Below are 24,388 nucleotides of genomic sequence, written 5' to 3' on the forward strand. Positions count from 1 at the left end.
GGGTTTAGTAGGGGTAAGGGAGGAAGGGCTAAACCCACTTGCGGTTTTCATAATCTCCATCCTTTCCTCTGAAAAGCAGCGACAATTCCGCACCCCAGAGAGGGGTGAGAGCAGGCGGGGACCATCCCTTCCCCGGCAGCGCCTCGCTCTCCTCGCCTGGGTTTCGGCGGAGCGAGAGCATCCGAGCATCCCGGGTCCCCTCGGTTCGGCCGCTCCGTTCTGCTCCTCCCGGCCCGGTTCTGGGCTGCCCGGCCCTGGGGGCACCTGCCCGGCTGCGGGACGGCCCCCCCGGGCTGGGGGCGGGCAGGGGCTGCCCTCGCTCCATTCTCCTCCCTCCTGCACCCGCAGGTGCCGCCCGGAGCAGCGGAGGTGCCGCCGGCTCCGGCCGAGGGGTTCGGATCGGGCAGGTGGGACCCGGAGCGGGGCCGGGGCCGGGCGGGGGTGGCCGGGGCCCGGGGGAGGCCGTGGGGAGCGCGGGGCTCGTTGCCATGGCTGCCCGCAAGCTCCGCCGGAGGAGATAGCGATGCCAGTCACGGAGGGACCCTCTCCCTCCTCGTGGGTGTGGAGCGGGGCTGGCTTTGGGGTGGTTGCGTTGGGTTTTTCCGTTCCCCCTCCTTCCCTCCCCACCTACCTCCCCCTTTTTTTTTTTTTTTTTTTTTTTCTTCCTTTCCTTTTCGGGGTGGAGCGATTAATCCGGAGCGCCGGGACGGGGCTGCGGAGCCGCCGCCGCCACCGGGACCCCTCGGCCCGCCCGGGCTCAAGGTACGGCGGGGCAGCGGGAGGGCTCGGGGGTGTCCGGCCTCGGGGCCGCCCTGCCCGGCTCCCAAAGCGCTCTTTAATCATTATTATTATTATTATCGCTCTGGTTCGGAAACTGCTTTTCCTGCTGCCGGCGCCGCACCTGGTCCCGCAGCCATGGGAAGCGGAGCCGGGCTCGGGGCGAGCGGGGGGGATCGGGGGGTCCCGGGGAGCCGGTCCGGCCCCTTCTCCCCGCACTGGGGTCCCCGGGCGGAGGAGCTGCTGCCCGCGGGAAGTTTCGGGGTGCGGAGCCCTGCGGGGCCGGGGGACAGAGCCACGGACCAAGGGACAGAGCCAGGGGATAGCGCGGAAGGTCCGGGGGACGGAGCCAGGGGGCAGAGCCATGGTCCAGGGGACAGCGCGGAGGGGCCGGGGGACAGACCCACGGACCAAGGGACAGACCCACGGACCAAGGGACAGGGCCAGGGGACAGCACGGAGGGTCCAGGGGACAGAGCCATGGTCCGTGGGCTCGCCTGAGGGTTGCTGTGTCAGTCCCGTCCGGCTTTAGGTGGGCTCAAGTTTGCCATTCTGATGTCCTGCATCTTGGCGGACACTTGTTTCAGCTCCCCAAATGGTTTCGGAGAGGATTTGCGGTGCTTTCGCTGCAGTTCCTCAATAATTCCCGCGGTGCCCGGGTTGTTGGTGTTTTTTTCCCTGGGAAGCGGTGTAACTGCCCGTGCAGCGCTGCGGGAATGGCTGGGCTCGGTGGCTGGGCTGTGTGTGTTATCGATTGATGCTGCACGATCGGAGAGCATCGGCGAGCTTGGCAACGCAGCCCAAGGAGATTCTGCGTTCCTGTAGTCAGACACGGCAAATGTACGTGGGCTTTGCATCTGCCGCTTCCATCCTTGGGGATGCTTGGCTTCCTTTGGGGTAGGATGGAGCCGAGCTCTGTTTTGTTGGATTAGGTGTTCAGCACTGCCTGGGAATACTTTTGCTTGAAATGTGGGTTTGGAATATTTCACCAGTGTGGTGACAGGTGGCAATTCTGTGTCATTGCCAAGGGTTCGGTGTGACTGAGTTCATAAGTGCTGTGTAGCTCCCCCAAATCCCAATTCCACAAGCAAGAAATAATAAATGTTATGACTTTAGAGCCAGGTCCGAGGAAAGGAGAGGAGGTGAAAAGCTGTACTTTAAATAAATATGTATTTTTTGGCCGTTTCTGAACGTGAAATGTTACCTCGTTGGAGCTGTGCTTGCCACCCTCTGGCCATTGCTTCCCACGTGCCTCTGCTTATCTTCTGATAAGAGATACCAGAGTGCACAACTCCTGCTGTGTTAACACTTCTCCCTGTCTTAAAACTAATAAATTTTCATTGTGTTTCTAAAAAACCCAAGCCAAATAAAGCCCTCTCTCTCTCTCAATGGGTCATTAAAAATTAATCAAAAATTAGGAAATTCTGGTTCACCAGTTTCTGGTGCTCATTTAGGCTGAGCATCTGCTGTCAGTGGAGTCTGGCTTGCAGAGGAACTACAAGTCCAGATCATGTGACATTAAAATGAGATGCACAGGATAGGACACCGAGATTTGTAGGAGGTAATTTCTTTAGAAATACTGCCCAGTGTATATGAAATTATCATTAAATATCTTCAGTAAAAAAACACCTGCTGGCAATCAAGGAGTTGAAATTCTGCCATATGCAGCACACAGCTTGGAAACCAATTTGTTTTTAAACTCTTCCTGTTTGTTATAGTTTTTTTTATCAAAATAGGGATGGGATGAATCTTGAATATAAGGCTGAAATAAAGAGACTTTATTATTTGTACATAATAAATGTATATTGCTTCAGCAATATACATTTAACTCAGTGAGTGCAACCATTGTGGGCATTTAGCATGAGTTACTTCAGTAATTAAACTTCATGCATGAAAGTATAACAGTCCACTTCTTCACCCCAAGAAAGCCAACAGATAAGCCTTATTTAAATGAAAGATTGCATTATTCACAGCTTGCATGTGTACCTCGAGTGCCTTGGACTGGGGCCACCTTGTTTGCCAGTAAAAATTTACTTCATCACTTCTGTTTGGGAGGGGAAAATGGAACAAAAAGGAATTTATTCTTTACATGAAACGATGCTGGGGACAGTTGCTCCTGTGATCAGAAAGGATCTGCTCCTTTCCCCGGTGGGAGAGGACAGGGACTACTTTAAACACTACTAATTAGATCAGTTTATCTTGCACGCATTACAATGCTGTAGTTGGTTAATTATAGCTTTTCCCATTAGCAGTACGTTCAGAATAATGGATTAACACATCACACAGATCAAAAGAACATCTACAAAGTTTATCTTGGAGGAAAGAAAGTGTTATTGTGTGTCAGGAAGTCCCCCTGGCTTTCCCAAGGCACAGATTTTGTTGGAATTCCTGAGCTGGTGCTTCAGAGCCCTGTGAATGACTTGAATTGATCACAAACAAGTGACACTGGAGCTCTGGGTTGCTTAGCAACCCACCAAGATGCCACAATTTCTTTTGGTGTATTTGTCCAGCAAAGTAGAAATTCAGTTTTGTTACAGATCGTGGGTTCTTTGCTAGCACAAAGCCCACCCTAGAACCACCCTAAATGGTGGAGAATGAAAATTGATGTCCCAGCACAGGGTGTGGGAGCAGCAAGGGAATAAAAACAGAGCAGGAATCTTGTACCATATTCTGGTGGTGATGTGCTCAGTGTTTTATAATAAATTTCAATTGTCCTTTCTTGGTTAGACTCCTAAAAAACTCCAAATCATTAGTGGGACGAGTTCTATCAAAGAAATTGATCCACCAGGTGCTGTTTGAATGTGCTGTCATGAGCCATGAGACCCTGCAAGGTCTGTGGGGTTTCCCTGAGCTCCACTCTGAAATGAAACCTGGAATATGTGCTTTGATTGGGGTCTGAATTACCCCATTACGGGGCTGGGGAGCTCTGCTGGCTTCCCCTCACAGCACACCCTGAGTCCTTGGCAGATCTTGTTGGGTGAGGGAATAACTCAAAGAGCAGAGGGAGGATCGATGTTATCGTGATGATCTACCTGGAGTGCCAACGTGGGCTTCAATGAGTTCTAATTTGGTCAGAGGCTCTTTTCTGTTCCCCCTGGTGTGCTGCACCTTGGGAGGGAATCCTGCATCACCCCATGCCCACTCTCTGTGCTTCTCTCAGGGTTCCAGGGCCAGGGAACCCCCAGGGTGAGTTTGGATAATTCAGGAGCTCCCTCTGTGCACTGCAGCTGCCAGTGGCTTTTCATCCTGAGCTGGAGCAAAGCTCTGCAGTGTGGGTGGGTGCACCTGGGGCTCCCAGCACCCTTTTGCTCTGCTTATCTCCACCCTTCTGAGCTCTGCTCATTCAGACAAATCCTCATCCTGCTGAAAGTGTGCCTAGGAAAAGGCTGCTGGGGCTGGGAGAACTGCAGGGTGTCATGGCATTCACTCTGGTTAAATAGCAGGGAAGATTTCTTCCCTCTGAATGGGAAAAAGGAATCCAGGTACTTCTCTTTGTAGAACTTGACTATTGAATATTTTACTGTGTATAGGACTAGATGGGCATTGTGGTATTGCCCACAGGAGCTGCTGAGACCACACTGAACCAAATCCCAGCTCGTTGTCACTGTTCCTAGGCTTATTGTAGATTAGATTATTGTACTTCATAATAGATTATTGCAGTTCATAATCTGTGTATTTGTAATTAATTGCCCTTCTAGGCTCAGACAGAGCTTAGGTGAAGACCTGTGAGCTTGGCTGAATTTGCTGTGGGTTGTTTTCCCCCTGTTGTTTCTGTGTACCAAAGTCAGTGCTCAAAACTCAAGGTTGTTGTATTTAGCATCTTTTTTTTTTCCCTTAGCTACTCTCTTCTGTTTTATTCATTGACCTGTGTAAGTGCATTTGCATTCCCAGATGCTGATTAGTGATTGTAATAAACAGATGAAGGTGCTTGGTGATATTTGGTGCCTCAGGTTTCTCCTCCCAGCGTGTCCAGGCACCCTGCATGAAGCACACAGTGAGGGATGCCTGGGCTGATGATATTTTCTGGGGTTTCAGCACTCCCTAGCAGATGTTCCCTTCTTCCCTCATTGCACCTGGACGTGTGAAGATCAAAAAAAAAAAAAAAATGCAGATGGAGAACAGCTTATCATTAAAAGTAGTGATTGTTGTTACAGCTTAACTAACTTGTGGTTTTCAGTGTGATTTCCAAGTGCAGATCCTGGTCCATGTAAGAAGGACACAAAGTGTAGCTACAAACAAGGCAAGCAGTGAGAGCATGAGGCTGCAGTCCCTAAGAACTCTAAATATTGCAGTGAGTCAAAGCCCTCTGACCTCCCATTACAGCTCAGCTTGATGATTTTGGTGCTTTCAGAAATCTCATTTCAAGCTTCTCTGTGTTTTGGGAGGCCCATGGGATGACTCTGCAAGGTTGAAGTCACTGTTCAGAACAGCATCCTGGCCGGAATGAATGGGAAAGGCAGAAATCCACTCAGAGGAGTAGGAAAACAACAAAAAAAAAGCAAAAAAAAAGGCAAAAAAGGAAGGATTGGGCCCATCCACCTTTCAGTGTGTGTCTGCTTTGGTGACTTTTGGAGTGTGACACAAGCAATTCCCTGTCAGCCTTCCCTGCTGGCTGACACTGAAGAGGTGCCTTTGAATGCTGCCTGCTGTGCTTGTGTGGCACTTGAAAGGAGAGAGGGCTGCCTTCAAGGAGAGTCTTCCCACAGCTTTAAAGGAGGTTTGAAAAATGCAGCTCTCCGTCCTGTCACGTGCTGCTCCAGCATTAAACCCAATGCAAACCTGGAACAATGTCTCAGGAAAAAATGCCTGGTGCCAGTGTGCACCCCCAGTGCTTCCAATAAAATCAGTCCTGATGATGAAAGATTGCTCTGCTGATAGGGAAAGGGAAATTATTATTACTGGGGAGCAGATTTTTGTTTTTTTCTTTTAGAAAAATCCCCAACAATTCCTTCAGCTAAGGGAGTGATTAACTCAATGGGTTATTTTCTTTTTACAGAATGCACCGTTGTTTTTGCAGTTTACTGAAATCAGAGATGGTTAATAAGAAGAGATTGTAGATTTGGAAGCAGGCACATGTTTTTGCCAAGGTTGATCTTGTAGGTCTGTCTGTCCATCACTGAAATCCTTCCCTCTGGGGCAGTTTGTGTGGATTGATCCAGGTTTGTATGTACACTTGCATCCATGGTTGTTTGTCTAATTTTGTTGATTTTACTTCTTTGTAAGCAAAATACTCCAAACCACAATACGTTTGCTGAGTTCAGTGAACTTATTACCTAAAATTTGGGTTATTGCTCAAGTGCTGTACTGAATAAGGGCCCAGTGTTTTATTTTTCACTTTCATATCGCTCTACCAATGACTTTGTTCCAGAAAAACTTCATTGAGATGATAGATTTTAGAGGATTTCTGTTCTAAGTCAGAGGAGGTTCTGTCTGATTATTATTATTATTATTATTATTATTATTATTATTACTACTACTACTACTATACTACTACTACTACTGAGTTTTACAGGAATAAGCTGTATTCAGTTTTGCTTTGAGATCTGCCAAGCCATTGGTCAAACTGCAGCAATATTGGTCATTACCATCCCCATTCCTTCGAGATAAATATTCCTTTTGTTGCATCTGGCCAGAGGAAAATGGCACAGAACTGAACTGCTGCTATCTGCCAGTTCTAGTGGCAGGTTTTATTTAACATCTTTTAGGATGATCCACGGTGACTTCCAGGCTGGAGACTGCCCAGGCAGAGAGCACTGGTGAGGTCATGGCGCCTCTGAAATGGATGCTCAAACTCCCAGTGACCTCAGCAGAGTCAGCTTTTTGTCCCAGGAGTGATGAAAAATCTCATTTACAGCCTCAGCAGTTTGAGGAGGAGGTGCAATGGCTCAGGCCCTTGACTGATACAAATGAGGCTGCTTCAGCTGAGGGTGATTGAGTTTCCCTGGCTGGAGCCATCTGGGATTTTGGAGGCTCCACCATCGCCGTGGGCTCTGCAGGCAGCAGAGTTGGGAGCTCTGTGACTTCTCTCAGGTGTCTCCTGGTTTGGCTGGGAACAAATACCCAGCAAACAGCCCTGAGTATTCCTGTTTTCTGAGCCACACAAATGCCAGCAGTGGCGTGCAGGGTGAGGAGGAGCAGTGATTAAAGGGCTGTCCCAGCCGTGCAGAGCTAAGCCATACCTGCTCCATTAAACTGACAGGGCTAGCACTGAAATCCACAGTAATTGCTCAGGGTTTACCACCTGCATGACAAATGCACCTTGCTGTTATTGGCTGCGTGGGGCTGGACTCACCTAAATCTGGGGTTTTGATGATCTCTGCTGAGCCTGTGGGACCGCAGCCTCCCTGCTGTCTGTGTGTGTGTGCAGAGCTCAGCCCAGGGCTCTGCTCACCCCGATTTTGGGCTAATTCCTGTCCAGACAGTGCTTACCTGCTGGGAGAGGCTAGGGCTTGCCTCTCCAGCTCTGCATCACATCCCAGGGAATTGCTGAAAACGGAGCGGTTTGAGGGGATTACAGAGCAAAGCTTTGCTAAAGGTGAAGTGCAGTCAGTGTGGTGGCACCAGACAGTAATCACAGAGGGACAGGGTGCCTTGGGGTGCAAGGGACATTAAGGATCATCTCATCCCTCCCCCTTGCCATGGCAGGGACACTTTCCATTATCCCAGGTTGCTCCAAGCCCCATCCAGGCTGGCTTTGGGCATTTCCAGGGATGTGGCAGCCCCAGCTGCTCTGGGCACCCTGTGCCAAGGCATCACCACCCTCACAGGGAGGAATTCCTCCCCAAAATCCCATCCAAACCTGCTGTTTCTGTTTGAATCCATTCCCCCTTGTTCTGTCACTACATGCCCTTGCAAGCAGTCCCTCTCTATCTTTTTTGTAATAATAATTTGGTGATGCAGCCCCTAAAGAAAAGGGAATTTCTGCCATCTCCTTCCCCGTGAGCAGGATGCTGCCTTTTGGAGCACTGTACCTCATTATCCTGCCAGAGCAGCACATTTTCCCTGTCAGCCATTCCCCCTGTCAGACATCCCTGTGCAGTGAAACCTCACAGAATTCCAGCTGCATAGCAAGAGGAAAATTTCATCTCTGGCGCATTAAATTATGCCTCAGTGTTCATTAATGAAAAAACAACCATGAAAACCACAACAGGCAACAAACCTGGAGGGTTATTCACAATCTTATCATGTGCACCACAAAAAAAAAAAAATTGGAATAATCTTTGCATTCAGCAGATAAGCAGTATTCTCCCTACAAACCTTTTCCACTGTGATCCTCCAAAATGTATGCTGAGCTGGTCTGTGCACAAAGCTCCCTGAAATGGGTGGTCAGACCAAATTTTTTATTCCTGGCTAGGATATCGTCAGGAATGTTATGTATTTCCCCTGCTAATTACATAATGCAGTCACTGAAAAGAATAATGTATGCAAAGTTTGGATGCTCAGGCAATGACAACCCATTTAACCATTTATAGCTTTATGTATTTTATAATCCTTGAACCCAAATGTCCCCAGAGAGGGAAAGTGCCCTTAAAAATTTTAAGCCTTTAAATTAAGTGAATTTAAATGTGCTCATTTGCATATTTTCCCGTTCTTTGTTCTGCCTGAATGAGATATTGCTGCAGTAATTGAACTGTAATTTCAGGGCAGGTAAATGATGTCAGACAGGCGAGGCTGCGGGCGCTGCCGGAGCCGCTAATCCGCGATTTGCAGCACACCTTGGAGAGGGGAGCCCGTCCAGGCCACTCAGCATCACCCAGCCAGGGGCTGCCTCTGAAATTCAATCAGTTCCTGATCCTAAATGTGCTCCTGGGGGCAGGGAATTCCTGGGAAACAAACTTCTCACTGAGCTGATGTCACACAGAATTCCGAAGGGGTTTGGGGTGGAAGGGACCGTAAAGATCTTCTTGTAGCTTAACCGTGTCCAGTCTCTCCTTGGACATTTCCAGGGATGGGGCAACCACAGCTTCTCTGTGCCAGGGTCTCCCAGCCTCACAGGGAACAATTTCTTCCTGATAATCTCACCTAAATTTCCCATTTTTTCAGTTTGAACCCATTAGTCCTTCAATTTGAATCCTATCACTCCAGTTTCGGATGAAATACATAGACGGGTCAAAGCTGAATTCTCCTAAAAGTAAAATTCTACAAAATTTTATAAAATTTACAAAATTTTGCTAAAGAAGAGCACTGAGGCTTCTGAAAGTTTTCCTGAGCAGGCTCTGGTGCTGGCTTTTTGGTGTGCGTTGTTCTCAGCCCATGATTTGGCATCTCTCTACCTGTGGGACAGCTGAACTGGGGTGGGTGGGAGGGAGAGGCCAGATTGTCAGTATCTGTTGGGAAAAGTCTTGGTTATGGTGTTTGGAAAAGACTGGGTCATACAATGTTGGCAAAGTGGTTTTGGCTCCGTTATCCTGTGTATCTTCTGCAGGAATGCAGGAGAAGCCCATGAGCAAAGGGGGAAAGCAGAAAAGGGCAGAGATGATTGTCTGGAGAGCTTGGCACCAATCCCAGAAAAATAATGGAAAAATTGATAGAGGAATGAATTAAAATAAAGAATGGAGATAATTTAGGCCTCTCTGGTACGGGAGGAGTTACAGGTTTGATGAATGAGGATGAGTGAGGTTTGTGTCAGGGTTTCCTGCTGTTGGATGTGGTGTGCTGTAAACCTCAGTTAAAACCAAACAATCCCAACAAGGCTGGTGTGTGGAACTGGCATCAATCTTGTTTCACAGAATCGTGGAATGGTTTGGGTTGGAAAGGACCTTAAATCCCATCCAGTGTGCCATGGCAGGGACATCTCCTACTGTCCCAGGCTGCTCCAGCCCCAGTGTCCAACCTGGCCTTGGACACTTGAGGGATCCAGGGGCAGCCCAGCAGGATGAAGGACAAATAGGATCCTTTCACACAGGGATTTTATCTGAATCCATGAGAGTGCTGGAAAGCCAGGGTCAGCTGTGGTGTCAACAGCTGAAAGAAAGGGTTTACAAACCTGGAGAGTCGAGGAAATAACCACAATATTGATTTGAAGAGTGGAGGAAATTCCCTGCAGTGAGAGATTTAGAGCTCAATCTGCTTAGCTCATCAAAAAGAGGATTGAGAGGGGACTTGATTACAGGGACAAGTATTTTCATGGGGAAAGCATATCCAGCTTTTTAATCAAGAAGAGAAAAGAAAAATCAGATCCAATAGCTGCAAGCTGGAGCCAGACAATTTTAAATTAGACATTAAAGACTTTTTTTGTTGTTGTTTTATCTGTGATTAACCACTGTAATGAACTGTGATGTGTTCAGATGGAGACTGGATACCTTGTGTGACAATCAAACATGAGTTGCTGGATATGTTTTGTGCTGTATAGAAAGGTGCAAAGGCCTTAAAATGTGTGAGAATTCAAAGGGCAGTCAAGGAAAAAGAAAGAAAAGGGATATGGGAAGCACAAAAAGGAGGAACAGAACCACTGAAAGGACACAGAAAGGAGTTTCAGAGCTTCTGTTTCGGAGTATTGCAGCATATGTGTGAGCAAAGTGAGTTTTGGCATTGGGAGCACCTTGGGTGTTGGCAGAGCTGGAGTCATCTGTCTCCCAGTCAAAACAGCAATTTTGGATTCTGGGCTTTGTTAATGATGATAAAGAAACCTCCTCTTTGTGGTCTGGGCTTTTGGCAGTGCTGGGGGAGAGGATGGAGCTGCCAAGAGCAGGGATGGACCCGAAGATGGGGTCCCACCAAGGTTGTGCCACCCTCCCCTGGAGCAAAGGGTACCCTGTGTCCCTGGGAATTGGTGGGATGTCCCCATTCCATCACTGGGGTCTCCTGAGTGCCCCCACTTTGCTGCCATCAGTGTCACACACACAAGAGTTAAAGGAAATTAAGAACTTTATATTTCTGCCATTGGACCAAATTTTCAGGATGATGCCTTGAGAGGCTGCCTGGAACAGGGTTAAAGGAATAAAGTAGGGATTTATTAAAATAAATAGGTGTAAATAGATAATTTATTTATTAAAATAATAGGATTTATTAAAATAAATAAATGAATGTGTGTCCTTAAAAGGATAAACCCTGGGCAGTACAAGAGCTCAGACATGGCCCCACCCAAAGTGGATGAGGGTCAGGAGTTCTCACACTTTTATCAGTTTTGCTCCATTTCCATGTTGGGGTTCACTGTCCAATCCCAGCTCCAGGTGATGCAGTCCCACCCTCCCAGTTTGCTCCCCTCCATTCCCTGCTGTTTGCACTTTTTGGGCTGAAGCTGCAGTGGTGTCCTTGGTTCTGGGCTGGACAAGGATTGTTCTGTGGGACTGAGCTGTGAGGAGAGCTGCTGGCACTGTGCATGGAGTTCAGAGTCACAGAATGCAGTGCAGAGTCTGGGAAATATGAAAGCTGAAATTTAAGGCACCAAGGAAATCCCACAGGGAAATCTCAGTGGTCTCAGGATTTTTGATGTGTTCTCTTTGTCTGTCTGTCCTCCGAAGTTGTTTCACCAGAGCAGTGATTGAGACTTCTTTTTTCCAAGAAACATGTAACTCTATTACAACTCTATTACTCTATTAATAATGAGATAATCATTAATTTACACCCAATATTGTGTATTTTCTGTGGGGCAGTGCAGTCATGCTCCAGGTGACTTTGTTGCTGTTTTTTTCCTGTGGCTCTTCAGCTATAAGGGAAGGGAAACAGATGCCTAAACACTGACAGTGATTTTGCTATCTTGGGAGCTCTTTAGCCAGGACTGGAAATCACTTTTCCAGAAAAATTTCCAAAACTCTTCTTTACTTTCAGAGCAGAGAATATTCTGCCATGGTTATGTGGAGGGAAATCACTCACATAATGCTGGATTTTCACAACTCCATCCCAAAGGTGTTACCTGTATTTAACAACATTCCCTGCATTGTTTTCAGACTGGAAGACAGTCACTATTTCAGGATCTTTTCAGTGGAAATAGGAACAGGTTTTCTTTGGACTATTTAACAAAACCATCAACTCTTTGGAATCAATTAGAGCTCCAATTACTTGCAGCTCTGTTTCTGCCTTGCACATTTTGCACTGAGTACCAGAGTGTGGAATTGGGCTGGTTATGGCCATATTCTGCTTGGAACTAGGAAAATTGCTAAATGGGAATAAACTGATTTATTGGGGGAAAAAAATACAAAGCAAAGGATGTGTGCCCTACCTGTAAGAACTGGCTGAGTGGGCAGTAATTATTCCCAAATCCTGCTGCAATATATCCACCTTGATGATAATTTTCTTTCTCAGTGGACATCCCAATAATTGTCTTTGCCCCAGGATCCCCTGGAAGCTGTTCTCAAATCAGAGCAGCCCTTCAGCATTTAACTCCTGCCATTGTGACATCCACTAGGAATGCAGAGAGGTAGGAATTACCCCATTCAATCCGATTAAAGATCCAATTAACTTGGAATCCTCTCCCTGTTAGTAACCAATACCACATGACTCAACACCCTGGGAAAAGCCCCAAACCTTCCTCTCTCCTTCCCTGAACCCTCATCACAATTAAGGAGCAAATTGTCCCTTAAAGATTTTATTTTATTTTATTTTATTTTATTTTATTTTATTTTATTTTATTTTATTTTATTTTATTTTATTTTATTTTATTTTATTTTATTTTATTATTTTATTTATTTTTATTTTAGTTATTCTTATTTATTTTATTTTTATTTATTTTATTTTAATTTAATTTAATTTTTTATTTTTAATTTTTATTTTTATGTTATATTATATTTTTTATTTTTTATTTCATTTATTATTTTATTTTATTTAATTTTTTATTTTATTTTCCCTTCTTCCCAAGCACTTCCAGCATGACTTCCATCCTGAAACGTGAGATCAATAGCGCTTATAAATTCTTCTCCTGCCTTGGGAAAGTATCATCATTAGCACTTGAAATACCTAATCATTCTCCTAATCATCCTGCCCTTTGTATCAATAACTTTTCCTGTGTCAGACAGGTCACAAAGGTAATTATGGTGATTTTCTCTCTTGTTTTAAATGTGCTGTGTCTTAATTCCAGTGTGATCATTGCAGTGGCTCCTTGACCTTGTCTCACCTGTTTTCATAAATACTTGTGTCTGTCATGTCCATTCCTTGAAACACTTCATCTGTGCATGAAATCCTGGGGATTCTTCTCATTCCTTTCTTAAAGGGACTTGTAATATTTTCCTTTTTTTTTCTTATTTAGTCCTTTTTACATCTCTAATTTTTGAGTGCAGTTCTGCTTTGTGTCAAAGGCAAAAATAAATCAGCGCATCTGAATTGCTAATAATTATTATTAATAATTCTTCCAGCCCTTTCTGAGGCATTCTGTACAGAATCCTCATCTCAGTTGCACCCTGAGCACCTTGGGCTGCTGAGCAGATGCTTCCAATTGAGGTGATTTTTATTCATTTTTGTGGAAAGCAGAGAATCCAATTGAATCCCTCTCCTCCTGAAGGCCAGGGGCTATTTGGGGAATTTAACTTCAGTTACATCAAATGAAACAAATCCATTCTGACCCTTGAGGAAGCCTCATGTTTTAGATCATAGGTTGCTTCTAAATATAAGGATGGGAAATTAATGTCTCCCTAGATGGATGATCCTGTAACTGTCTCCTGCAAGGGTTTTCACTGTTTGCTTTGAACTGAGAGGCCTGGGCATTTCTGAGCAGGCTGAAATTTGAGTGGATAAAGTGTTTATGAAATATTTATTTATGAATATATATATTTATGGTTATATATTTATGTTTTTATATATGTGGAATACATATATTTGGATGTGAAACATATAAATGTGGAATACATTTATATATTTGGAATACAGGCATTTTGGGTTTGGGGCTCAAGGTTGTTTTCTCCAGTTTATTTGAAAAGTCTCTTTAAACTGCAGCTTTTATTGCATTAATTGTGCACACAATTAGTTAAATTATTATATTTGCATGGTTTTGCACAGAATTGTTTAACCATGGTGGCAGTACATGGAAAAATAAAATCATTTGGGAGATACATCTATAGATATAGCTTTGTTTTTGTTTCAAAACCATTTTGTGCAACAGGCAGTGGTTTTAGCCTTGGGCTCTTGAATCTGATATCACATTTATCTTCCCTGGAAATAATCAGAGTACATCAACATCTGATGTGCCTGAAAGGGAAACAAACACAAGTGAAGCAGCTCAATGTGGAGCATATGAAATGTTTCAAATTATTCCTGAGCTATGAACTTTGAAATTTGATATTACACACCTATAATGTGTTTTCATGAATGTTCCCATACAATTACTTTTATATCTTCTATTTATAAATAAAGATGAGGGGTTTTGCATTGTGTGGGCACATGAGAAGTGCTGGAAAGCTCATACACCAAAGTTTATTTCTTCCTAATATTTAATAATTAGGTGTTGCCTGAGAGGGGGTTCAGATTCCTTTTGTTTTAGGATATTGTTTTATTTGGGTGCTCCTCTCTGAGGAACAACTTCATCCTGTCTTTGGCACTCTCAGTGGCAGATGTTACCACTCAGAGCAGACAAGAAGATTCAGATTTATATTTTCTTTTTTTTTTTTTTCCTTTCATAAGTGACTTGCCCCCCAGGCATTTTTTAACATGGAGGGTATAATTTCAAATTAAATGTGAATTTGCAGGCTTTCCAAAGCTCCAAATTGCAGAGATTTCTCAGTGTGGCTCAAGAAAAATAAAACTCTCCATGCAGAAGGGCAGCTCTGGTACCAAAGCTTGAGTTTGCCTTGTACAAATTTGGACAAAAGAGAGGCTTTGGCCATCACTGAGCTTCTTTCATTCACTCTTTAACAACCCTTTCCCTTCTGGAAACCTCAGAAAGGCCAAGCTGGATTTCCCCTTCACCTCCAGATGGTGACTGGTGCTTTAACATCTTGTTTATCAGGTGAGTCTCCAGCATCAGTGAGCACAGGTGATTTTAAGAGGAAGAATTTGGTGTCCAAGCAGGAATTCAGAGGGCCAGGAAGGCTTTTTGTGCCTGCCAAGGTGTTTGCTCCCATGTTGGATGGGGAGAGGTGCAATGAGGAGAGGATGTCCCTCTTCATCGTGGTGGGGATTTTTCAGCTATTCCAGGAAATTGGTGTCTGAGATTTGTATGGCTTTTAAAGGAAAAAAAAAAAAAAAAAAGCAAACCTTAACACTTCAGATCTAAAACATGAAAGGATGACGAACATGCAAGGATCTAAAGTGTGAAAGGATGTCCCAAGTTTAAGAGCAGAACTTTCCTCCTGATCAAACAGAGCACAGAGGAACCTCCTTGCCTAAATCTCCATTTTCCTGTCCCAGCCCTGAGCAGGTCAGGTCTGCCTTGTCTGGAGCTGCTCCTCTTTGTGTGGGCTCTGCCTGACTGAGGACATGACATCTCCTCACAGTCTGCCTTTCATTTCCCCACCTTTATTCTCCTTTTCACCTTTTCTTCCAGCAGTTGGCGTGCGTTTCACCTCTTGCTCTGCTCCTCCCTCTGCAGTGCTCCTGTCCCCAGCCCTGACGGCTCTCAGGGTTCTGCAGCTCCAGAACTTTCCCATCCAGGATGATTTGGGGTCACTGTGGTTCAATGCTCCTGTCCCCAACCCTGATGGCTCTCAGGGTTCTGCAGCTCCAGAACTTTCCCATCCAGGATGATTTGGGTTCACTGTGGTTTGGTGCTCCTGTCCCCAGCCCTGCAGAACCTTTCAGGAGTTCTGCAGCCCCCAGAACTTTCCAATCCAGGATGATTTGGGGTGAGAGTGGTTTGATGCTCCTGTCCCCAGCCCTGCTGCCTCTCAGGGGTTTTGGGACCCCCAGAACTTTCCAATCCAGGATGTTTTGAGTTCATTGTGGTTTGATGCTCCTGTCCCCAGCTCTGCTGGCTCTCAGGGTTCTGCAGCCCCCAGAACTTTCCCATCCAGGATGATTTGGGGTCAGAGTGGTTTGATGCTCCTGTCCCCAGCCCTGCTGGCTCTCAAGGGCTCTGCAGCTCCAGAATTTCTCCATCCAGGATGTTTTGGGGTCTCTGTGGTTTGATGCTGATCAAGGACTGTTTCCACCTGACATCTGTTAATTCATACATCTCTTAGAAATAATGAAATTGCAGAAATGTGCGTGCAGGCAGGAATTGGTCTCCCTGCACCAAAATCTCTCCCTCTGGATCACCTTTTTTGCGACGTGGCCACAAATTTCCTTTGTGCCCCCACGTTCAGGTGGTTTTTCCCTCAGCGCTGAGCATCCAGCCTCGGAAAGGAGCAGAGCCAGCTCGGAGAGCTTTAACCCACGATGAGTCCGATGTCCTCGGGGAGAAAGGAGATTAAGGAGCCCAAATTCTCCCGGAGATTGTCGCTTGGCTAATGATGATCGTAGCCCCTGGCAGCGGGGGATGATAGGGCTGATACTTAGCAGGGGTTGTGAACCAATTAGTGTGCTCGACAAAACACTCGGTCCATGGGGTGCAAATATTAGGAATATTTATACGGCTGGCTCCGCAGCCAGCTAATCAAAACTGGAGAAAGCTCCTTAAGAGCCTGTCCCAGGCTCTGCGGAGGCCCTGGGATTACACAGCTGACAGATAAACAAATGTTTGCCCGTGTAAACATTAGGACTCGAAGACTGTGTTTGAACTCTTTCTGGGTTTGCTGGTGGTGTGAAATCAATTAGGGGTGATGAGAGCAGGCTGGAGCGCGCTGCCCTGAGGAGAGCGGGCTCTGGAGGTGGGAATTCTCTGTCCATGGGAATTCTCCTGTTGGCCTCTCCCAGCCTGGAGTTTGGATTTTGCTTTAGGATGTTGGGGTGTCCCATCAGCTGGCCATGTGGAATGGGAGCAGCGCAATGAGAACTCAGGTGCTTTGCATTCATTCATGCTTCAGCCCTGAGTGTTCCTGTCAACTCCTTAACCCACCAACTCCCAAACCTGCCGATTTTCCAAAACACGGCACTGCTGGAAATAAACTTTGGTCTCTCGGTTAGAGCTGTCCAGCACCTTGTGCTGCTGAGGCAGAGATTTGGTCCTTGCATAAGGTCTAATAGAGGAGTGTGATGGTGTTCACGGGGGTCTGAGGATGAGGGAAGAGATGAGGATCTGACTCCATGTTTCAGAAGGCTTGATTTATTATTTTATGATATATATTACATTAAAACTATACTAAAACAATAGAAGAAAAGGTTTCACCAGAAGGCTGGCTAAGCTAAGAATAGAAAGGAATGATAACAAAGGTTTGTGTCTCAGGCAGAGAGTCCGAGCCAGCTGACCGTGATTGGCCATTAATCAGAAACAACCCCCCGAGACCAATCCCAGATGCACCTGTTGCATTCCACAGCAGCAGATAACCATTGTTTGCATTTTGTTCCTGAGGCCTCTCAGCTTCTCAGGAGGAAAAATCCTAAGGAAAGGATTTTCCATAAAAAGGTGTCTGCGACAGTAGAGTTTGAGAGAAAAGAATTCATCTTAATTTATGGGCTGGCCTAAATGTTTCCAAGGGTTTCTCTATTGGCTTGTTTATTTATTTGCACTTCATTTCAAATTTTCAGGGTATTTTCCTCTCTGATCTCAGGCCTCCGTTGCAGAAACACCTCTGTAAAGCAGACAAGAGTAAGAAAAATCCACAGGCTTCCCTGGAAAAGCTTTGTGGAAGCTGAGAGTATTGATTGCTGAGATTGAAGGCATAAATGTGCTTGTACATGTCTTTACAGAGAATCTGCAAACAGAAGAACAGCTTCTAACCCCACTGCTCAGCTCCCTACCAAAACATTCTGCCTTGCTGCTTTCCAGCTGTTATTTTACAGCAAGTGATCATTTTGAAATACAACCATTTTGGGTTTGGGGCTCAAGGTTGTTTTCTCCAGTTTATTTGAAAAAATCACGTTGAACTGGGGCATTTATTGCACTTGGCAAGCTCCACACTAGGTCTTTACTTAAAGAAAAATCAAATTTTAATAAAAGACAGGTTGCAGATTATTCTGGTGAGCACAATGTGATTTTATTTTTTTATTATTGTTATTATAGATTTTTTTACACCCTCCTGTGTGTAAAAGCTTTCTTTATGCTGCAGCTACTCTGGCTGTAAATGGCTTTAAGTGCAGTGGTTTAATACACAGATGTTCTTTCTGATGGCTGCTATGTGTTGAAAATGACATAATGTCTTTTTTGAGCCTGAAAAGCACCATTCTCATTGGTCCTGGTCATTGTGTTAAAGTGCTCTTTATTTGCAGGTTTTCTTCAGGGTTTTCTTTTTTTTTTTTTTTTTTTTTTGCTTTCTTTTTGTTCATGTGTGTATCAGAGGCACAACACACTGGCAGTTAAATGGGGTAAAAATGATCTTTTGGAGAGGACGGTCCAAGTCCATGGAGACTCTCCAGGGATCTCATTAAAGCCTTCTTCCCTAATCCAGTGTACTGCAATATCAGCTCTCTGAATCCCCACAGTGTGCCTTCCTGATAGGTTAGTTTACACAGAATTAATTGTCTAATTTCGCAAACAACCAGTACAGTGCACATTGATTTTTATTTATTTATTTATTTCGCTGTCTACTTTTAATCTGGTCTGCTGCTCTGGTGGATTCTGCTTTGTATTTCAAGGAAGTTTTAACAACCCATCTCTACTTACACCACTTTGTTATAGCCTATATCAATAGGAATCATTATTTATTTTTATCATTCTTCTTTTTGTCCTTCCAATATATAAGAATTGCTGGTAATTTAAGCAATAATTTTCTGCATTAAAAAAAAACAAGTATAAGGAAGTTTCAGAAAAGGAAATTCAGATTGTTTAAGGCTTCAGTGGTTTAGATGCTCCAGAGACTGATCCTGAATGAGGAGCTTGGATTTTCCTTGTCCTCAGAGGTCGCCTGGCTGCTTTGGTGGCACTGGAATAGCACAGGGAAAATGAGCCTTGCCCAGAACAAAGGAGAGTAAGAGGAAATCAGTTTATATAGAGAACAGAAAAATACATTTGAATAAAATCTCATGGACTGGGCTGTGAATTTGGCTTGAATAGTTTTTTAATGTATTTGGATGATCTGTTTTAGGGTAAAGTTCTTGAAATGTAACTTGCACACAGAGGATTTTTTTTCATTTGAACCAGAGATTATTCAGGTTGACGAAGACCTTTAAATTAATCAAGTTGAACTTAGTACCTGTGGTTTTTAACCACATGAGGAAGATGGATTTACTCACAATACCCCTCAGCTTGCTTTGGCCAGGGTGGCTGCTCAAAACCTGCTGCTCCCAAATACCTGCTCCAGACTGCTTGGCTCCTCATTCTGCTGCACTCAGGAGACAGATTTCCCTTCCCTTCCCTTCCCTTCCCTTCCCTTCCCTTCCCTTCCCTTCCCTTCCCTTCCCTTCCCTTCCCTTCCCTTCCCTTCCCTTCCCTTCCCTTCCCTTCCCTTCCCTTCCCTTCCCTTCCCTTCCCTTCCCTTCCCTTCCCTTCCCTTCCCTTCCCTTCCCTTCCCTTCCCTTCCCTTCCCTTCCCTTCCCTTCCCTTCCCTTCCCTTCCCTTCCCTTCCCTTCCCTTCCCTTCCCTTCCCTTCCCTTCCCTTCCCTTCCCTTCCCTTCCCTTCCCTTCCCTTCCCTTCCCTTCCCTTCCCTTCCCTTCCCTTCCCTTCCCTTCCCTTCCCTTCCCTTCCCTTCCCTTCCCTTCCCTTCCCTTCCCTTCCCTTCCCTTCCCTTCCCTTCCCTTCCCTTCCCTTCCCTTCCCTTCCCTTGTAAAAGATGCAAAAATGAGATACTTACACAAAAAAAAGTAAGGGAGATTGAGGCACTAGAACAAGGTGAAAGGACAAGTCAGGATAGCTTATTTGGAAGGCAAAAAAAAACCCCCAAACAAAGCAGCAAAATTATCTGTTGTGATTCAGAAATGTGTTAATCAATGCTAGGATTTCATCTTCTGTTTCTCATTAACATACACAAAATATTTCCCAGTGAAAACTACAACTTCTTGTGGAAGAAGTGAGCATTTTGGACAATGTTCATCTTCTCTGTGTTCCCTCCTTTGCCAGCATGTCTCGAATGGTGAACAGAAAAGAAGTCAGGGAAAGTTTGCTTTGCCACTTCATTTATTGTCCTTTTGGCTCTTGCTTCTATTAAAGAAATTCAGGAGCAATGGGAATTTACACTGGGAATTTACATTGCCCCAGCTGTCCCAAACTCCTTTTGCAGAGAGGATTGTGTCTCCCTGGGTCTGAAAAACTGAAAAGGTAAATGGGATTTCTCCATCACCCCAAAGTTCCCAGCAACTGCACACTGGGTTTGAGCAGACCTGAGGCTGTTCCCTGCTGGGAGGGAATGTGGGACAATCCTGTCTGGCCCTGTGACAGGGATGTGACAGCGAGCAGAGCCCCCAGAGCCGTGTGCCCCCACTGGCAGCGTGCGCGGTCTCCTCCTGTCAGCTGTTATCTCAGGATGGTGACATCACACACTAAACAACACCTAAGGCAGGTCTCTGCCTATTAAAAGATGAATTCCCAGCACAGCTGAAACCTCTGGGGCCTTTGTCACCAGCTTCAATGGGGCTCAGCTCCCACCTCGTGGCTCCATGGGAGGAGGGATAAATTGCTGCCGTGACTGCGCCTGTCGGTGCGGTGCAGGGAAGGATAATTAGCAGTCAGTCAGTCATGGAGCTGCCTGTCTGATGAATAATAGAACTGACTACCACTGAAACGTTGCCTTCCAAGTGGGTAAAGTGATTTTAGCAGATTAACATGAGTGTAGGCAGCCAAGAAATATGGCATGAAAACCAAGCGTGAGAGGAGTTCTAGACAGAAGACATCAACTTTTCCGTCTGTCTGGCGTCCAAAGCACGCTGGGGATTTTTGTGTAAATACTGCACCAGGAAGTTGTTGTTGTGTTAATTCTGCACCAGGAAGTTGTTGGGGATCAAGAAGTCAAAGTCTTGTGTAACTAGGATTTCTTTCTTCTTTATTTTTTTGTGGAAGTGGGTTGATGTTCTTAGAGGAGCATGAGGGAAATTTCAGTGAACGCTCTTCTCCCTTTTTGCTTCTTGTCAAAAATACCTTTGGAATTTGTTAGAGGAGCTCCTTTGTGAGGTGTTCAAGACCAGCTTGGATGGGGATTGGAGCAAGCTGGTCTAGTGGAAGGTGTCCTTGCCCATGGCAGGGGCTTGGAAAGAGATGAACTTTAGGGTTCCTTCCAAACAAAACCAATCTGTGATGGCACAAGGACGATGGATCATGTTTTATTGGAAACCCTGGCTTGGAAACTCTGATTGCTGATGGAAAGATGATGAGACCAGCTGGTGCAGAGAACCTGTGGGACAAAGACAGGTGCTGGCTTTGCAGATCTGCTACCTCTGAGCAAAGCAAGCAACAATTAAAGCAGAAGAAAGGCAGCCCAGCGTAGTTTTAATCATTAGTCTCAGTTTGTTGTTGGCCTTAACGCTGCGTGAGGCTTTGTGAGAGCATAAAGGCAGCTCTGTAATGCTGAGCCTTTTAACCAGCCCTGTTTGTGGATTGTGATTGGCAAAACCATTGACTTCATATTCTTTCATGTTCTTTCTGTTCCCCCCTGTTTTGATGTTATCCTGCAGTCATCTTAGCTGCGTATTAAACAAGAGACTGCTTCAATATCAAATGATCAAAGGGCTGGGGGAACACAGGCCCATAAAGAATATATGGAGAGCTCGGGGAGAATGGTGAGTTGAATTTAAAGGCTTTTTCAAGCTGCTTAATTCCTGCTTAGATTGCTGGTGTCACCAATAGGCAACAGTCCCTTTCTTTAAATCTTTTACTAAGGATTGACTGGCAGAGTCCCTGTTTTACATGAGGTTTAAAGAGTAAAAGGCCACCCTGAAGGTCAAACCCTAGGAGATTTCCTCTAAGAGCTCATTGATTCTCCTCGATTTTTGACTAGGAGAGAGACCACTCCTTCCTAGATCTGCAGCTTGGATACAAGTGCCTCAGTATGTGCCAGCACAGAAGGCAGGAGCCAAAGCATAAGGGCAGGAAAAAAATCAGAGAGAAAGATGCTGTGGGGCAGACAGACAATGATCTCAGTCTTGTATCATTCAAACTGGTGACATTATTAGCTACTGGTCCATGAAAAAAAAAAGGGCAGTATTATTTTATCTGTCTCAGAAATGGATTATGTTAACAATGAAATTGGGCAGGATAAAGATTTATGGCCCCATCCTCAGCTTGAGTAAACAGGCAGAGAGGACCTGAGTGTGTGGGGATGGAAGAGCTGGGCTGTAAATGCTGGGGATCTGGTTTTCTTCACAGACAGACACAAATTCAAGGGTGCTGTGACTGCACAGGCAAGTAACTGTCTCTTTTTTATACCAAAAAAAATTCAGATGAGCATGTCTTGCCTCTCTAACCTCATTAGAGTGTTGGCTTTGTGAGCTGCCCAGTGCTGTGGTAGTGATTAGCAAAAGCCTACCCCATAAGCAAACTCTGTATTTGTGCTATTACCTACTCCTGTGATATTTCAATCTGATTCATTAGAGAAATTAGCATTTTTATGGACTAATTAGGGGAAAATGTTGCTCGTACCCTTCCTGATATACAGGGATTTTTCATATAACAAAGCCACATAGAAGTGAAACATGATTCCACCCCCCAAAAAATGCAGAAGAGCAAAATGATTATTCTAATTAACATAGAATATTGGGGAGATTTGAACTAAAAACCAGGAATTAAGAGATGGTTAGATTGCTGCACTACTGGCAGTTTGTCCAGTCTTTTTGAATTTGTAATTCCAGCTCTCTTTCAGCTATTTTGGTTCTTGAGGCATAAAAATATTTTAAAAGCTGTCAGTCAGTCAGTCACTGTATTTTTTGTGACAGTTGCAAAATGCACAGTAATGAGAATGAATAGTAATGAGTGCATTATTCAGCAGCTATAAATACCAATTGATTTCCACTGTAAGTTTATATATTTCAGTCAACATGCATTTTTAGCCTTAATTTTTTTTTTCCTCCTCTTTAAAACCAGGCTCAGGTTTTATTAGACTGTAGCTAACAATCATTCAGACATGTCTTGGTTTCCTTAATGAACCACTTGCTTTTGAAGTTTAATTTTAAATCTGCCTGTGTGTTACTTGCTCCTGCTCACGTTTTCTGTTTGCCAGGAGGGTAAAAATGGGTGTCTGGGACTAAACATCTTTGCAGAGGAAGTGGTTTGGGTCTTTTTTTCTTTTCTGAGAAGGTGGAATAGCATTATTTTAATCAGTGCAGACATCTCCTGTTCTGATGGTTATGTTCTGATAATGATCCTGCTTTGCAGAGGCTCAGAGCAGCAAACCCTTCATTCCGGGCTTCTGTGCAAAAGGCAAAAATCTCCGCCTTGCACAGAGGGGAGAAGTTCAATTAGGCCTTGTGGTGTCAGGGGAGGCTGGTCAGGCTGTAATTGGCTCCAGCTGACTGGCTTTTGGGCCATGCTGGTGCTCACCTGCAGTTGGACGCTTCTCAAATATGTATGGAATCTTGTATTGCGTTTGAAAGCGCTGCACCAAGTCAGAATAATTATTTAAAACTATAATTTGCTGTGAGTGCACTCTGATGAGCAGGGTGAAGGGAAGGAAGAAGGAGAAGCCTTCTCCTTCACCAGAAGTGGAGAAACCATTAAAATTGTGGAAGAAGATAAGTAGGAAGGGACCTTTGGAGCTCCTCCTGTTGAACATTGGCATTGAGCTTAATGTTGGCTTTGAACTTAAAACAGGCAATGAACTTAATGTTGACTTTGAACTGAAATCTGGTTGCTCTGGGCTTTGTTGGGTTGAAAACAGGAACTGGTCTTCTCTCTCCATGCTGGACAAACCCAGTTCTCCCAGCTCTCCTCCTAAGTTATGTGCTGCATTGTTAGAACCCTAGATACCAAGAATTTTAAACTTCCTGTGTTAAAAACCACAGATCTTCAGCTCCACCTGGATTTTATTTGCTTCTCCTCCTTTTTCCCTGCAGTTTGGGCCAGGTTTCTGTAGCTCTCCTGGGCAGTCCCCACTCCCACCTTCTGTTCACTTTCTGTGTTGGAGCTCGGTCAGGGATTCCATGTCCAGCCAAGCCAGCCTTCTGCCACGTCTGCTCCACTTCCCACTCACTGGGATTGGGGGCTGTTCTTGTACTTTGGGGAGGTTTTCCATGAGGATCAGGGAGTTTTCCTGTGCCCTCCTGCCCCCAGGGCCATCAGCCATGGCCTTACAACTCCCAACTCCCTGAGCAGGCCAAACTGCTCCTGAATTTCAGGGCTGCCAGGAGATCTCAGTCATCTGTGGCCCCATTTTGTGAAGGCTGACTCAAGTTTTGTCCACTTCCAGTTCTTAACTGGGTGATGGGCAGCAAAGCCCCCTCCTGATGGCCTCTCCCAACAAGCATGTTTCTCAGCATAACATTCCTGAGAAGTAATTCTGACTCAATAATCTCTTCTGAGGAAAATTCTGTTGTCTTGGCATTGTTTTAAACTCCTTTTACTCCTATAGAATTCCTTTTCCAGCAGAAACACGTATTTTTTTCTGATAGAAAAAAAAAAAAAAAAAAAAAAAAGAAATCCTATTAGACTCCAAGTACTTGGAGTACCATAATAAATTAAACATCTTCTTGATGACCTTTCTGGCTGAGGGGTTGCTGGTGTGGAGTCTTGGTGCCGGTGTGTGGGCAGAAGGAGTTAACAGCACACTTGAAGCCTGGAGTGCCAGCG

At 45.0% G+C, this 24,388-nt stretch overlaps 1 protein-coding gene across 5 annotated transcripts in view; it reads left to right on the top strand.

Annotated features, from left to right (window-relative positions):
- The first annotated feature begins 356 nt into the window (after positions 1–356).
- The window catches only part of CHL1 (cell adhesion molecule L1 like), a 129,059-nt gene continuing 105,027 nt past the window's right edge, over positions 357–24,388 (top strand). For 4 of the 5 annotated variants that reach the window (XM_063165033.1, XM_063165038.1, XM_063165037.1 and 1 more), the window contains exon 1: positions 677–762. The gene's annotated coding sequence lies outside the window, so the exon portion shown is untranslated. Of the gene's footprint in view, positions 408–676; positions 763–24,388 lie in introns of those variants that run through there. The other variant, XM_063165034.1, reaches the window with a different exon arrangement.

The sequence above is a fragment of the Melospiza melodia genome, chromosome 10 (genome assembly GCF_035770615.1).
Source record: "Melospiza melodia melodia isolate bMelMel2 chromosome 10, bMelMel2.pri, whole genome shotgun sequence".
NCBI lineage: Eukaryota > Metazoa > Chordata > Aves > Passeriformes > Passerellidae > Melospiza > Melospiza melodia.